This window comes from Aphelocoma coerulescens, chromosome 1 (genome assembly GCF_041296385.1).
Source record: "Aphelocoma coerulescens isolate FSJ_1873_10779 chromosome 1, UR_Acoe_1.0, whole genome shotgun sequence".
NCBI lineage: Eukaryota > Metazoa > Chordata > Aves > Passeriformes > Corvidae > Aphelocoma > Aphelocoma coerulescens.
The window spans coordinates 76,648,139-76,662,650 of record NC_091013.1 but is presented as its reverse complement, the minus strand read 5'-3'; the positions used below and the strand labels follow the sequence as shown (position 1 = coordinate 76,662,650).

Sequence of the window (14,512 nt, the reverse complement as noted above, 5' to 3'; positions counted from 1 at the left end):
AAATATGTAATATGTAGGACAACTTAAAGCCATATTACCAACCTAGAAGATACTCCAGGCTAATAATGAAGATGGTCAGGAGCCAGCTGACTTGATAGAGTGAATGGGATTCCATGTTGAAATTTCAACAGCTCTCTGGTTAGGTAATTAGTTTGATTAGTATGATACGGCAGATCAAAGTCTATCAATTTATAGAGCATCTTTGAGACCTTCAAAATGAGTGATGATGCATCTCCATGGCACTTCCTTCCTTGGCAGTGGTTGTATTAGAGCTGTTTTGCCATCACCTCAGATCTTTTTTTGCAGGCATGAGCAAGCTGCTGCCAGCCCTGAGGTAACTCTATCCCCCCCCACCAAGTAGCGCTTCCAAGCTTCATCTGATGAGCAGCATGTCTTGAAAAAAAAAAGCCCCCAAAATCAACAAAACCAAACCCACATTAATTCCACTCAACAACATACACTAACAGTGCCGGAGAAGCTTTTGGCTTGAGTTGTTGACTGGAGCCTGTGTCTCCGGGTAGCATCATTAGGAAGAAATTAGATGTACTGTTGTGACAATGGATGATAGAAAATTTCTGGTCTCTCCCACACATGAAAATTATTAGCCAAACACATCAAAGGTGGTGGAGAAAGGAGACATCCCTTCAATGACTCCTGCGCCGCCTAAGAGGGAGGCTGTCCCTCAGGCTAATCCCGCGGGAGGTTCCATCTCCGGGTTGGAAATGGCGCCAGCGGCTGAAACGCAGCTCCTTGCGCACACAAGAGGCTCTCTCTCCCCGGGGGACGCTGCTTTGCGTGGTTGACACGGATTGATCCCAGCTAGAAGAGGCAGGGCGGGTATTGCGCTCTCTCTCTCCCTCTTCTGGGCAGAGGAGGATGGGTGAATGGGGCAGAGCGGGACCAGCCTGCCAGACGGGCAGCTGCGCTCCCCTGGTCCTCGAAGGAGCGGGCGCTGGTGCCATGGCCAGCGCAGGGGGAAAGAGCCGCGCAAGGGAACCGCGCATCCTCCATTTTGGCGGAGGGCGGACGGAGAGTTGGCTCCCGGCGCCTGGCCGGAGCACTCATCCCCCACCCCAGTGCACTGCCGGGGGCACCTGGCTCCTTTTCCCGCGGGGAAGCCGGACGGAGGCTCTTCAAATGGACGCCCCGCTGCGCCTCACGTTGGTTTGAATTGGTACCAAGCTTCCCGCAGCGGCTTCCGACAAAATGGAGGACGCCACCACCACTGCCACCACCACCACCACCACCAGCAGCTCCTCCAGGAGCCATATCGGCTGCTGATATGGCGCCCTCCCCCGCGGCGGGCGGGGGCAGCAAGGCGTCCTCGGCTCAGGAGGAGCTGCCCGGCGGGTTAGGCTGCGGGGGCGCGGGCCAGGCGCCCTCCCTGGGAGACGTGAATTCTCCCTTTTCGCTCTGGGAACGCTTCCATTACCCATGTTCTGTCCATCATGGGAATGGCCCCAGGTTCAAAGCCCTCGCTCGGGAAGGGAAGGAGCAGAGTGGGACCCCTCGGAGAACCACTGCCAGCCCCTACGGCTCGGCGGCGGGGGACGGAGCGGGAGAGGCGAGCCCGCGCCCCACGGCCGGAGCGGTGGCGCCCGCAGGGACCGAGCGCACGGCCGAGACGGCCAGTGCACCCTGCCCGCGGCCGGCGGGGCGCAGCCGCCTCGGCCGCACCGAGAACTTCTACAAGTTGCCGCTGTCAAAGAGCGGCGCGGGGAGCACCAGCGCGACCCTCGTGCACCGGTAACGAGCCGGTCGGTGGGCAGCTATCCGGGTTCCTCAAACCTGATGGATCAAAGTGGGAAGAACCCCAAGCATGGCCAGGAGGAAGATTGGCAGTTTATAGGGTCAACCGGCTGCGGGCGGCTCTGATGGATGGGCGGTGCACCCACTCGGCTTGCCCAGCGCCAGAGCCCGCCCTCTGGGAAAGCCAATGCCGGGGCAAGGAGGCGGATCTCCCCGAGCTCGCTTGGCCCGGTTCCTCCTCCCCTTCGGCAGCAGCTGCGCTTCGCCCGGGACTGGACCGAGTTAGAGTTGAGGCGCCGGAGGAGTAGCGCCAGAGTGCGTGCGTCCCCCGCGGGGGGGTCCGTGCCCGCAGGCGTTGGGGAGTCGGGTAAGGCGGGGGCGCGGGGCGCTGCGCCTCATCGGGGCGGGCTGGCGGGGGGCTGGCGGCGCTCAGCTGCCCCCAGGGCGGGGATGGGAGAGCAGCCGCCGTGCCTCCCAGCTACCCGGGCGAAGTACCCCGCGGTGCTGTCGCCGCGCCGCCACCTCTGGCGGCGGGGGCACGGACGGCACCGGGGACAGTCCCGCGGATAACCATCGCGCCACGGCGGGGGGCGGCGGGGGTAAATGGGGGGCGCCCGGGGGCAGCCCCGAAGGGGGGGGCAGGGGCATTTGGGGGAAGGGCCGGGTCTGCTCTAGCGCCTCCTATTTTAACTCTCTCCCTCCCTTCGCCGCCTGGCCCTCGGCTGTTGTTCTGCCCCGGTGCCTCCCCCACCCACCGCCCTCGTCGCCCCCCCCCGCGGGTGCCTCCCTCCCCTCCCCTGCCTGGCGCTCCGCCGCTTCTGCCGCCGCCGCTGCTCCCCTCCCGTATTGTTCGGCTGGGTCCCTCTAATGGCGGACAGGAGGCGGCAGTGCTGCCGGCCGACTGCAGGGGGGCAAACCCGAGACTGGGGCAACTGCCGCGCAAACGGGCGGGGGGTGCGGGCGCTCGCCCGGTGCCGGGGCGCTGCCGCTGAGGGCCCCGCGGCCCCCCGGGCGCCGGTTCAGGGCTGATAGGGCAAGTTCGCAGGTAACACTCGCTGCTCCCCGCCGTGGGTGCCACCGCTACCTCTGCCCCCCACACTCGCGCGTAGAAGCCTCCGGTGCGGCGGCGCCCGGGGAGGGCTCCTTGTCCCTCCTTCCTTCAGCGGGGACAAGCGGCGTGGGTGTGCCGTGAGGAGTACCCCACCGCCCCCGGGGAGGGCAATGAATTTATTTATTTATTTATTTATTTATTTATTTATTTATTTGAAAGGTTGAGATTAAGGGGAAGTGGTGAGTGATGGAGGCAGTACCTGCCCTGGCCAGGCGAAGGAAACGCTCCTTGGGGGCGCTCCCTGATCCTCGCTGCCCCGTGTTAACCCTGTGTCTTTCCCTTAGGCTCCAGCCCAGTTTGGTGCAGGCTTGGCAGAGACCAACAAGGAGAGGGAGCTCCATTGTGCGTGCTATTTGTGTATCTGTTTCTACCTCTGCTAGACCTGATTAAGGAGGGCTTGAAGCATTCCCCCCGCCTCGTATTCTCTGTGGGCAGGGGTGGAATGAGGTCCCTCCAGGGCTGGGTGGGGAAATTCCTGGGTCCAGCATCTGCTGCCCTGGGGCGAAGCCCCAGTAATGGCTGTGAGGCGGCTCCTCCTCGGGGTGGGCGCTGCTGCTGCAGACATCGCTCCTGCAATACCAACTCCGGCAGGCAGACGACGGGCTGCTGCCGCTGCTCACGTTACCCGGCTCAGGAGGGAGGAGGAGGAGGGCATATTTCGGGTGCCCTCTAGAGTTCTGGAGCGTGTATGAAAATCCGTGACTAGACACCTTCAGCCATCTTGACTTCCCCCCCCTCCCCCCTTGCTCGAATCGCGTGTCCTGCGTGTCATCTCGAAGCTAAGAAGAGCCATGGGAAGTTTAAAATCACCCAGCAGTTGGCGATGGAGAAGCGTCTCTTTGTGCACTTAGACTGGTTCTCTACACCCGCAGATTTGTTTGGGTGGTTTTGTTGGGTTCCTTGGCTGAGCTTCTGAGCCATCCGCTTTGCCCCTTCCCCAAAAAGCTGGAGGACACTGGGGAGACCCACAGGTTCTCAACAGCGAGCATTTGTGGTGTTTTGTCTGTGTGGAATTTTCAGAGCAGATTTTGTTCTCTGTTGGGTGTTAGGTTGGCTAAAAGAGAGGCTGGTTGCCAATCCCCGTGGGTAGGACTGGGATGTAACTTGACTCTAGTTTCTGCCCTTGTTAATAATGGGGCTGTTTTTTAGCTGCATGGGGGATTCCGAAATGGCCAAGTAGTGCAGCGAAGGAGCAAGTAAGGCTGTGAGCGCACGGGGAGAAGCTCGGGAGGTGCCGCGGTGGGCCCGGGCGCGGTGCGCGGGCTGTGCCGCCAGGGGCGCCGGCGGGCAGCGCGGCGGCTCCGCTGGGAACGTGCAGCCCGAGAACAAAACAAAAAGGCAGCGCCTGCCTTGCGCTCTGGGTCCCTCGCTTGGGTACAGCCCGGATTCAGGTGTTGCAGTCTTCCCCACCACTCGTATCTTAATTTTTTTTTTCCTTTATTTCTGTCCCTTGCTGTTTTACGTGGTAGATTTTCCAGATCCGCAAAGCTTGCAACTTTCTTTGTCACTTTTGGTGGCTTACGTATACAAAGAATGAGTGGTTTGCTGCAAAACCTCACCGCTTAGGAGGAAGGCATCAGGTCTGGATTTATTCTAAGCATCTAAAATTATGAACCACACCAAAGACTCTTTAGGACTTTGCGTGGCATGTTGTCATTAATAAAGTGGTCTGTTCTAAACCTTGACTTGCTACTGCAGTTTAAAAATTTTAATGGTAATTTTTTAACTCTTACCGTGTCTTGGATGTAAGGCTACCATCCGATTTTATTTCTGATTCATTATGCGTTCCAGTCTAACAGCTGTTCTGTTTTTTCCAATCCCTCATGTCAAAAAAAGTTACTTCTAGGAGCAATCCACGCAAATAATGCTTTGGAAGGAGGGAGACTGTTGTGTACTGGATCTGGTTTGACAAAAATTATTGCAGCTTTGTGTGGCTGCTTATGAGAAGATAAGAATACTGCCAAGAACAGCCATATAGCTAAGATTCAGTAAACCTTACTAAGATGCAGTAAAAAAAAAACCATCCTGGTAGGTGGCACCTTGTCCTCCTCCAGCTGTGATGATGGTAGTACAGCCTTCTTATGGCATGTGATGGGACCGTGCTGCTCTGGGAGGGAATGTATTTGGTGCTTAGTGCTGCAAGGTCATCTCTAGGAACCAAACTCCTCAGCCACATTATTAGGTGGTTAAACTAAGTAAGTTGTTTTAATAGAAGACTGTCTTAATTAGAGCAATAAATTCACTTTATTATCTACTAAATTGGCTTTATATTGTTGTTATTAATCTTCTTTGACCTCAAATATATGATTGCATTCTACTGTTGCTTACCCTGTAATAACATGTTAAGAGGGATTTGCATCAGCAAGAATGTCAAAGTGGCAGTGAAAAAGTGAAAGCAAGTTTCTTTGTCTTCTGTAGAGCTTGTTCAAGTATACAGAGGAATGTGGTACCAAACCGGTATGTCTTTCAGATTTTTGCTGGGGTTGTTTGGTTTGGGTTTTGGTTTTTTTGGTCCTGCAGTATCAGGAATGGTCTTGTGTTGTTTAAGACATTTTCGTTTTGGTTTTGAGGACTAAGTACAGAATTACTGAAGTTCTGTCACAGTGTTTGAGTTTGCACTCAATTGGTATACTCTGCAACAAAAGCAGTATGGGGAATTCTGTTAAGAACTTGTATCAAGAATTGTTACTAATGGAAAATTCACTATTCAAGGCGAACTGTTTATTTTTTCCATCACAATAACAATGAACTCAACTGATCTGTGGAAGAGGATTGAAATTTGAAGTTCACAAGCGTTCAAAAGACCACTCAGGAGTCTCCTGAGAAGTTTGAGGTAATACTTGCCTCATGAGGGTCTTAAAACCCCCATATGTTGCAGTGGAGTTTTGCGTCCACTGAAATTCTGTTTAACTCCACAGCTGAAAGTGTTTTCAACTTCTTCACTTTGTTTCAGTGATTTTATCTTAGTAGTTGAATGCTTGTGTGGCTGACTGGGTTGCTTACACATTAGAGTTCAGAGGAAACTTAGCTTGTCTTCCGTATTTATAGCCTGCCCTATGTGCTGCTGGCAGATACGGCTGGCACTAGATGCCAACTTGATGTATGAACAATCTACTCGATTTAGATGCTACTATTTACGTTCTTTGTTTTGGACCAAGATTTGTAAGTTTGTACTTCTAAGAGAAATTTTAGGTAGAAGGAAGAAGTGTGAGATTTCTGGAATGCAGTTGCATGTTATGGCCTCTTCAGTTAGCACTTTCACTGTATTGATTTTTATATCATAGTTTTCCAGCTGCACAGTGGATTCCAGCTCCTCCTGTTTGTTGCCCATGCTGTGTGCATTGGTGTAAATGCACTTCATTGGGACTATTCATCCTGCAACCTGTTTTGGGAGCGAGGTGCTGATTCCTGTGTGACTGTTCTCAGGTGTTTCTGTGGTTTCTAATGTATGAAAAGGCTTTGTGTCTTTGCTGTCATGGGAATCTCTGTCCCTTAGCCCCTACTCAGATGGTTAAGCAGCATTCTTTGCTGCTCTGGTTGGCTTGGTTGAAGATGATCCAGCGTTTGCCCATTGGCCCAAGGAAGCCAATGGCATCCTGGCCTGGATCAGCAATGGTGTGGCCAGCAGGACCAGGGCAGTGACCGTCCCCCTGTACTCGGCACTGCTGAGGCCACACCTCCAATCCTGTGCTCAGTTCTGGGCCCCTCACTGCCAGAAAGACATTGAGGGGCTGGAGTGTGCCCAGAGAAGGGCAACGGAGCTGGGGAAGGGTCTGGAGCACAAGTGCTGTGAGGAGCAGCTGAGGGATCTGGGGGTGTTTAGCCGGGAGAAAAGGAGGCTCAGGGGGGACCTTATTGCTCTCTACAGCTGCCTGAAAGGAGGCTGTAGCCAGGTGGGGGTTGGCCTCCCAGGTAACAAGTGACAGAACAAGATGGCCTCAGGTTGCACCAGAGGAGGTTTAGATTGGATATTTGGGAAATTTTTTTCACTGGAAGGGTTGTCAAGCATAGAAACATGCTGCCCAGCAGGAAAGTGGTAGAGTTGCCATCCCTGGAAATAGTTAAAAGATGTGTAGATGTGAAACTTAATGACATCGTTTAGTGGTGAACATGGTGATGCAGTTTAATGGTTGGACTTGATCTTAAGTGTCTTTTCCAACCTAAATGATTCTATGATTTCAATGCCATTTACTTATACTTAAATGGTTTTGAAAATTTAAAGCTTTTCCTTTCCATGAACTTCCAGAAGCTATCAGTTTTATATTTATTCTGTGAAAGTCAATGCCACTAGAGTTCAACAGGACACACACACACCCCAGGAGTTTGATTATATGTATGTATGAGAACATCAACAGTTGCAATAGATGCGATTGGTGTCTGTCCTTTATGGACAGGGTCCACTGAGGGTTTCTCATGCCTTCACCTGAAGTATCTCATGGACTGGACATGTCAATAATGAAAGTTGTTTTCTTGCTTCAGTTTGGTGTCAGAACAAAATGATTTCAATCGATGGTTGTAATACAGATTTTATTCGTCTCAACATAAGTAAAATCTACAGAAATTGTTAATTTTTGTGTTCAAATGACAGTTTTCAGTGACAAGATTGCCGCCAACATATTTTTCAAATTGCTCTTGGTTCAGAGGGCATTTGTACTTTGTGAGTTTGTCCTCCTGCTTAAGTGCTTAGCTTAATTTTTGTCCATGTTTCCTAAATTTTTTGGAATTAGCTTTGCCATAACTTCTTTCTCTGCCCCTTTCTCACCATCAGCTATTAGAAAATAATCTGACAGGGATAGCAGGGATTCATCACAGAGGTGGGGTGCAGAAGCAAGTCTTCAGTGATCTGAACAGCGTAGCTGCAGTACTGGTTTGAAACACTTGAGGATTGTCAGTGCTCTAGCCAGCCATACTGAGTGTCAGTACTGATGGGCTTGTTTGCTTTTTTTTAAGTTTGTCTGAGATAACACTACTTAATGGTGTTTGCTGTTGTGCAAAACTATGGGTTTGGGTCTCTAAAAAATGCAATGTATAATATGTTACTTCTTTATTTAAAAGGTTTGTGGACCTTATTGTACAGCTTCTTTAACCCTTACAAGACTATCAGAATCCTTCAGTTAGCATCACTGTAGCTTCCAAAGGCTGTAATACCTAAATCTGTGTACCTAGTGCTGTACAGAAGTGTGTTGAGGCATTGCCCCTGCTCATCAGTTTTACTCCCAACACATGCTAAGCAGGATGTCATCTCAGTTCCACCATTCCCCCAAGGAATAGTTGGTACAAAGTAGTGATGTATGCTTGAGCACATGCTGTTAACTGATGGGACAACTGATCAGAGCTACTGATGTAACTTTTGCTAGGCCAGATCATTAGGAGAGATCAGTGGCTTTATAGAGGAGTTGTGTTGGTTTCTACATATAGTTGCCTCTAATCTTTTGCTGTGAAAGGCGGTGTTGGAAGAAGACAGAAAATCATGCACATAGAATTGTATGGGTTATGCCAAATATTATTAATTAGAGGGGCTGCTTACAGCTCACAGTCAATCCAAGAAACATGGATGTCTTTGTTTTTCTCCTGCAGACTTGTTGGAAGTGAATTGGCACCTTATGTTTCTTTAGGCTCTTCTGTGCAGTGCAACCATACTGAACACGGAAAAAAGTCAATTTGTTTTAGTTAACTCATAACGCAACTGTGCTTTTTTTTCTTTTGCTTTTTTTCCCCTCTCCTTGAAAATAACCTTGGTGAAAACCTTCTTTTTGCAAAGAGTTCCTTTTCCTTAGATCTGTGCAAAATCTTTCCAGCTTGGTATTTACTCCTAGTACTACATCGAATTTCTCTAAAGTCATTTTGTTCATCTCATTAATAAACTCAGCTATCATCCCTGTATGGATGACCTTCAAGTCTCTCTCTTCCAGACTTGCTGCCCTCTAAACTAACTAAACCTCCGTGTGTGCTTGTGACTTCTCTTTGTGGATGTCTGACCTTTAGCTGAGGCTACTATTGCACAGGAAAACTCTCCGTGCTCTTGCTTGTAGACAGCATTGTCATGAGGTCTTTGGTTCAGGCCCATAATCTAGCCCTGGTTTTAGATATAGCACACACTCTTCTAACAGACTGTAGATTTGTCCCACATAGTAAGTAGTGTCTTAACTGTTAATCAGCAATTAAGTGTTTGTTATTTGGGTTGATAAATTACATGACTACATCTCTGTATCGTGTGGTAACAACTTTTCTTAATAGATGTGCTAAGAATGATCCTGCTCTGTTGATCTGGATTCAGAATCCTATACCAGAGTGCTTTCCTAGACTCCTCTTTTGACTGTCTGGTCTTTTTGCATCTTGTATTTTATGGCTATAAAACCAACAGGTTTTACTTACCTTTAATCTCATGTTGGGATTTAACTGTGAAGGATATTATCTGCCTTTTGTTAATGAGATTGTCAGTGCTGTTTAGGAAGTGGCATCATGGGCAGTTAAACAATTTCATTCATTCTCCTGTGATGCTCCTCATGCTTGGAGAAGTTCTGCATGTGCACCCTTACAAGCAAGCCAGTTGCAACCTGTTAATGCAGAAGAAGCTGGCTTTAGGAAATAAAGCCTACTGAAAACAAGCCAAACCACCACCTTTCCTGTCACCCTGGGACTCAAACACACCATCCTTAGAACAAGAACTAACTGTAACCATTGTTTATGGTGGTGCTGTTTCCTTGTATTCTCATTTTTGTCTCTCTCCATCTGTTGCCCCCTATGTTTAGATTGTTTGCTCTTTGAACAGTTGTACTCTATGTTTGCACAGTGGCTAGCATGATGTGGTCTACAGCTCTGGCTCCTGGGAGTCTGTGATAACAGTTGTGATCTATGGGTGTGGTATTGGTGCCTTTTTTGCCTTTTTTTTTGTGTATGTGGAAAGGGGAAGACCTAGTGTTGTGTTATACTTGAAATAATGTCGTCATTTTGTTTGAGCAACAATTGATCGTTAATCTACCAATCTGTAAATGTTTAAGAATTTTTATTAAGATGGCAGAATTTACCAGACATGTTTTGAATTTATAGCTAGTGTTTGCATGTGTGCATGTTTGGGGTTTTGTTTATTATAATAATTAGTAGTAGTAGTTGTAGCAGTAGTTTTCTTGTGAGGGTGGTTGTTTTTTGAAAAAAATGTTCATTTAGGAAATTGTTTTGTTCTGGTAGATGATGCCTCATTAAAGAAGCCAAGTAATATCTAGAGAGGCCAGGTAAGAAGTCCTTTGTAATCCATGTAATAAAAAAAAAAAAATCACAATTTAGAAATGGCGGAAAACGGAGAGCGCAGCAAAGGTGATTTGCTTTTTACCAGAAGCAAAAATTGGATATTTGCCATTGTCACTGTGTTTGACCATTGTTTTGTATACTTCTATCCAAAGAATTAACAAATAGAAATACTGAGATGGTCTGACTGAAATTGTGTATCGTACAGTAATGGTCTGAACTCAATTCAGCTTTTTTAGTAATTTAAAAGAGCCATAAAGTTTGGAGAAAATACACAAGAATTACTTAAGGAGTAGAAAACATGCTTTCTATTAACAGACTTCATAAACTCAGGCTATTCCTCAGTTAAAAGAGATTAGATTAGGGTGTGACTTAATCCTGATGTAGGAGAGACTGTGCGTCCAATAACATATTAGATAATTGGGTGTGCTTCCTCCATCTCCCTTTCCATCCTTAGTGTTAAAGGCTGAATTTCTGAGTGTCAGTTATTGCCTAAGCAGTACAAAATCAAATGGGGAACAGTGTGTAGCCTTTCAGCAGGTACAATAACTAGGAGTTGGAATAATTTACTGCGGCATCACTTTCTCCTTTTTAGGCAAAAGTTCATGGAGGATTTGAAAAGCTCCCTGCTAGGAAAGCTAATAGAATTTTTTTTTAAGGCTCAGAATATACTTCAAGTTGCAGACTTGGTCTCAAAAGACAAAATACTGGCTTAAAACAAACACTACCTTGTACATTTTTCATTTAAATTTAAGGTATATATCCTTGGTTGTATGACCATTTAAACCACACTAACTTGGGTTTGTCATTGTCCTTTCCTGTTCGTACCAACACAAGCCTTTTCTGGCATTTTTGATTGTTTTATGTTTTTAATTTTGGGAGTCAGTTTAGGTCCATGAATCATCACAATGAAATTTGTGGGTGCGGAGCTATGTAGGTGTAGAGTATTTGCTCTTGGTTTTTTCTGTTTCAGCTTTCTACCATGTTCGCTCCCGTGACAGACTGGCTGTTAGAATCCTTAAACAGCTAGGGAAAAAGGAAGAAAGGAATAGGAATTCAAAACCACAGTAGGCCTGTCCAAGACTGGATGTGGTTTGTAGTTGTGGAACTGTGGTCTTAGCAAATACAATATGCATCTTATTTAAAAATAAGACTATCTTTTACATTTTAAAAACAGTTTGGTAACCTGGAGTCTCGATTGCATAATGTAACTTGCAGCCAGCCAGCCAGTGCAGCTGTGAAAACCTATCATACTTGCCTTGCTGACCGTATCTATTCTTGCCTTGGATCCCGTTTCCCGTTAACCTTACCTCATATAGAACTTGAACTATTTCGTGGCTGTTTTTTCTTTTTATTTTCTCCCACTTCCCTTTCTATCTCATTTTGTTTGTGGTGATAACTTTTTCTTTCCTTTGTTATGCTGTAGCTTCATTGTCTGTTTACTTGGTCATAGTCTACATGGGCTTTCCTCCTACATATAGCAATAACATTACTTACTCTTTTGAATTCAGTTTTCTTTATTCTGAATTACTAGATGCATTGAGTACTAATCACTGCAAATAAATTGTGTTGAAGCTTGTCCATACCAGGCCCAAAATACTAGATTTTTAGCCAATACTTGATTATTTCTCAGGGATGAAAAATCTGGTTGAGGCTATTAGCTGATGTTAGGTAGTTCTGCTAAAGGCAAAAAAATGGTTTGTCTGCAAACTTGTTCATTTACAAACTATGGCATGACAGTTTTTCCTCTTTCTAAGCATATGCAAAAATAAAGTATTTTAGAAGCATTAGTCAAAAAGATTTGTGCAATCAGGCGCTGAGAAATGGTGTGCCATTAGGCGTGGTGGATACCAGTTATCCAGGGAGAGCTACTTGTTCATGGGTTACACATATATGAGTGTAGACTGAATGCTAGTTAAAGATAAAAATTTTAAAAACCCAACCAATTAAGAAGAAGCACTAATGAAGAATAATGTTAAAAGTCCATGTTGACAGTTAAAAAGTGTCTTTGTTTCCAGAATGTTTAAGAATAGTACAATCTGGGCACTGATAGAAGACAACTTTGGCTAGTCCCAGTGAACAGCAAGTTAAACATGAATAGTGCACCCTAGCAGAATGAATGTAAACAGCATGCTGGACTGAATTAAACAAGACTGTGGCCAGCAGTTTAAGGGGAGGTGTTGTTCCCCACTGTTTGATATTGAGAGAACACATCTACAATGTTCGGTCTGGTTTTGGTTAGACTCCATCCTAATTGAAGATATGGATATTCTGGAGTAAGTGCAGCGTAAGGCCATCAGCTTGGAGGGTTGGAACACATAGCAAAGAAGGAAAAGCTGAGAGAGGGGTGTGTTCAGTCTAAAGAGAAGGCTGAAGGGACAGGTTACTGCTGTCTTCAGCTAATTAGTGAGAAAATACGGAGAAGACAAAGCCAAGCTCTTCTCAGAGATGCCTAGTGATAGAAGGGCAGGTAATGGGCATAAGTAGCAACAAGGGAAAAAATTGTGAATAGCTAAGATAATCAAACACTGGAACATTCTTGCTCTTGAGAGTTCTATTCTTTCCTGTCTCTAGTTGTTTGTTCACATTTGCTTGGTTTATATATGATTGGCTGTACCCCCAATTTCTTTAACTTGACAAATTTGAACGATTGTGTGCTATTTGTGTATGCTGGGTTTTCTTGAAATGCCAGAAAAACCTAGAGCCTTCATAGATTTGAATTCTCAATTAATCTTCATTGCTCCCTGTGGAGCAAGAGTAAGGCATGTTTTTGAAGTGTGTGCTGTGACCCACTGACACCAATGGCCTGTGTTCTATTGACCAGGCCTGACATCTAATTAAATTTACTGTTCCTGCGTCTGTGTCTGATCTAGCCATTCAGTATTTGTTCTTCCTATTAAGTGTTACATTTTTTGAAGTTATGATCCATCAAATGACAATTTTACCTCTTTGCATGCTGTATTAATGCCACTTTCTATTTATTTCTCGGGATTTTACTTGTCCTTTTCCTGTTTTCATATCTTCAGCACAGTGTTTCTCTGCTGTTTCTGTACTCCTTTCCACTTAGCCGTCTTTCTAGTCTGTTGCTGTGGTCTAGCGTTGCCTGTTTTCTGGAAATAGACAGACATTTGGCTATAAGTAATAGATGAGCATTTATTGTGGGTCCTTTGTTTCTTTGTCTTGTTTCACCTTTCTATTCCATTTATAATAAAGGACATCCTTAAGCAGCATATTGCTGCTTGAGTAGTAGAGAGATAAAATTTACTGTCTACTGCATTACACATAATGGCTTTTAAGGCTAGAAATGGTGCTATGTTCTTGCTGATCAGTATCTTTCCAAGATTAAACAGCCGTGAAATACATTAAAAGTGTGTGGATAAGGGGGAGATACATGTCAGTATGGCTGCCCTGAAACAGCGTTGGTCAACAGTATGATTTTGATTTGCCATGAATTCCTGTGCCACGTTCTGCTCATTCTTTGATGAGTAATCTTGAGAATTACTGGTGCTTGGTTTGGATACCCCTTCATAGAATTAAGTTTGAGGTTGAGTCTGAATTTTGATTCTGCTCATGCATGCAAGGAAGCATTTCTTAGCATTCATTGAGTAGGAAGACTCAAGGAAGAGGCTGTGTTAAGTAAAATTATTCAAATATTCCTGGAAGCATCAGCTGGAAAACAGATGTCAGCATTCACATGTAACAGTTGTGGCTGCAGTTCAGTTAAGATGCTCAGAAGATATCAAAGTTTGCATGTTTTTGGTAAGGTTTAGTTGTGTGTATATAGTTACTCTTGTGAATAAAACCAAAATTTACTGACTTGCTTTGAAATATTTCACTAAGTAGATCTTGCCCTTTTACTGTTCTTAGTTACTGTCTCTGCTGGATTACAGATCTTCGCATATGCTTTTTTTGTTGAATTCTATGAAATCTGCGTGACAAACACATTTTGAGTGTTACATAATGACTTTTAGTAAGCTATTTTCATCAATCCATACAACTTCTTTCAAAATGAGGGGAAATAATTAAATTTGAAGCAGCTCCAAGCCTACTGGAAAATAAATTCTGGAGTAGTGTCTCAAGACTGAAGTAATGAGATATACCAGGCTTTTGTAGTGATGGTACTCAGGGAAATAGAGAAATTAGATTTGTGAACCTAAACTTCATATCCTTTTCCTGAAACCTCTTACCTGTGTTCTGAAACACCAGCAATATAAATACGTTGATGGGTTTGTGTTAAATATTATTCAGACTTTTTAATAAGCCTGTATAGTAATTTATGACCCTTGTTTTACTTTGGTGTTGTGAATACTTGCACCTGAGTTTAGCCCAAAATATGCAAGTATTCCTATTGAACTCATTAGCATGATTTGTATGTGAAACTGGCAGATGAAATAGTTGAGTCATTGT

At 45.7% G+C, this 14,512-nt stretch overlaps 1 protein-coding gene across 10 annotated transcripts in view; it reads left to right on the top strand.

The window, feature by feature from the left end:
- The first annotated feature begins 1,955 nt into the window (after positions 1-1,955).
- ZMYM2 (zinc finger MYM-type containing 2) overlaps positions 1,956-14,512 on the top strand; it is an 85,026-nt gene continuing 72,469 nt past the window's right edge. For 5 of the 10 annotated variants that reach the window (XM_069013965.1, XM_069013935.1, XM_069013954.1 and 2 more), the window contains exon 1: positions 1,956-2,116. The gene's annotated coding sequence lies outside the window, so the exon portion shown is untranslated. The remainder of the gene's footprint in view (positions 2,117-14,512) is intronic. The other 5 variants (XM_069013975.1, XM_069013985.1, XM_069014004.1 and 2 more) reach the window with 3 other exon arrangements.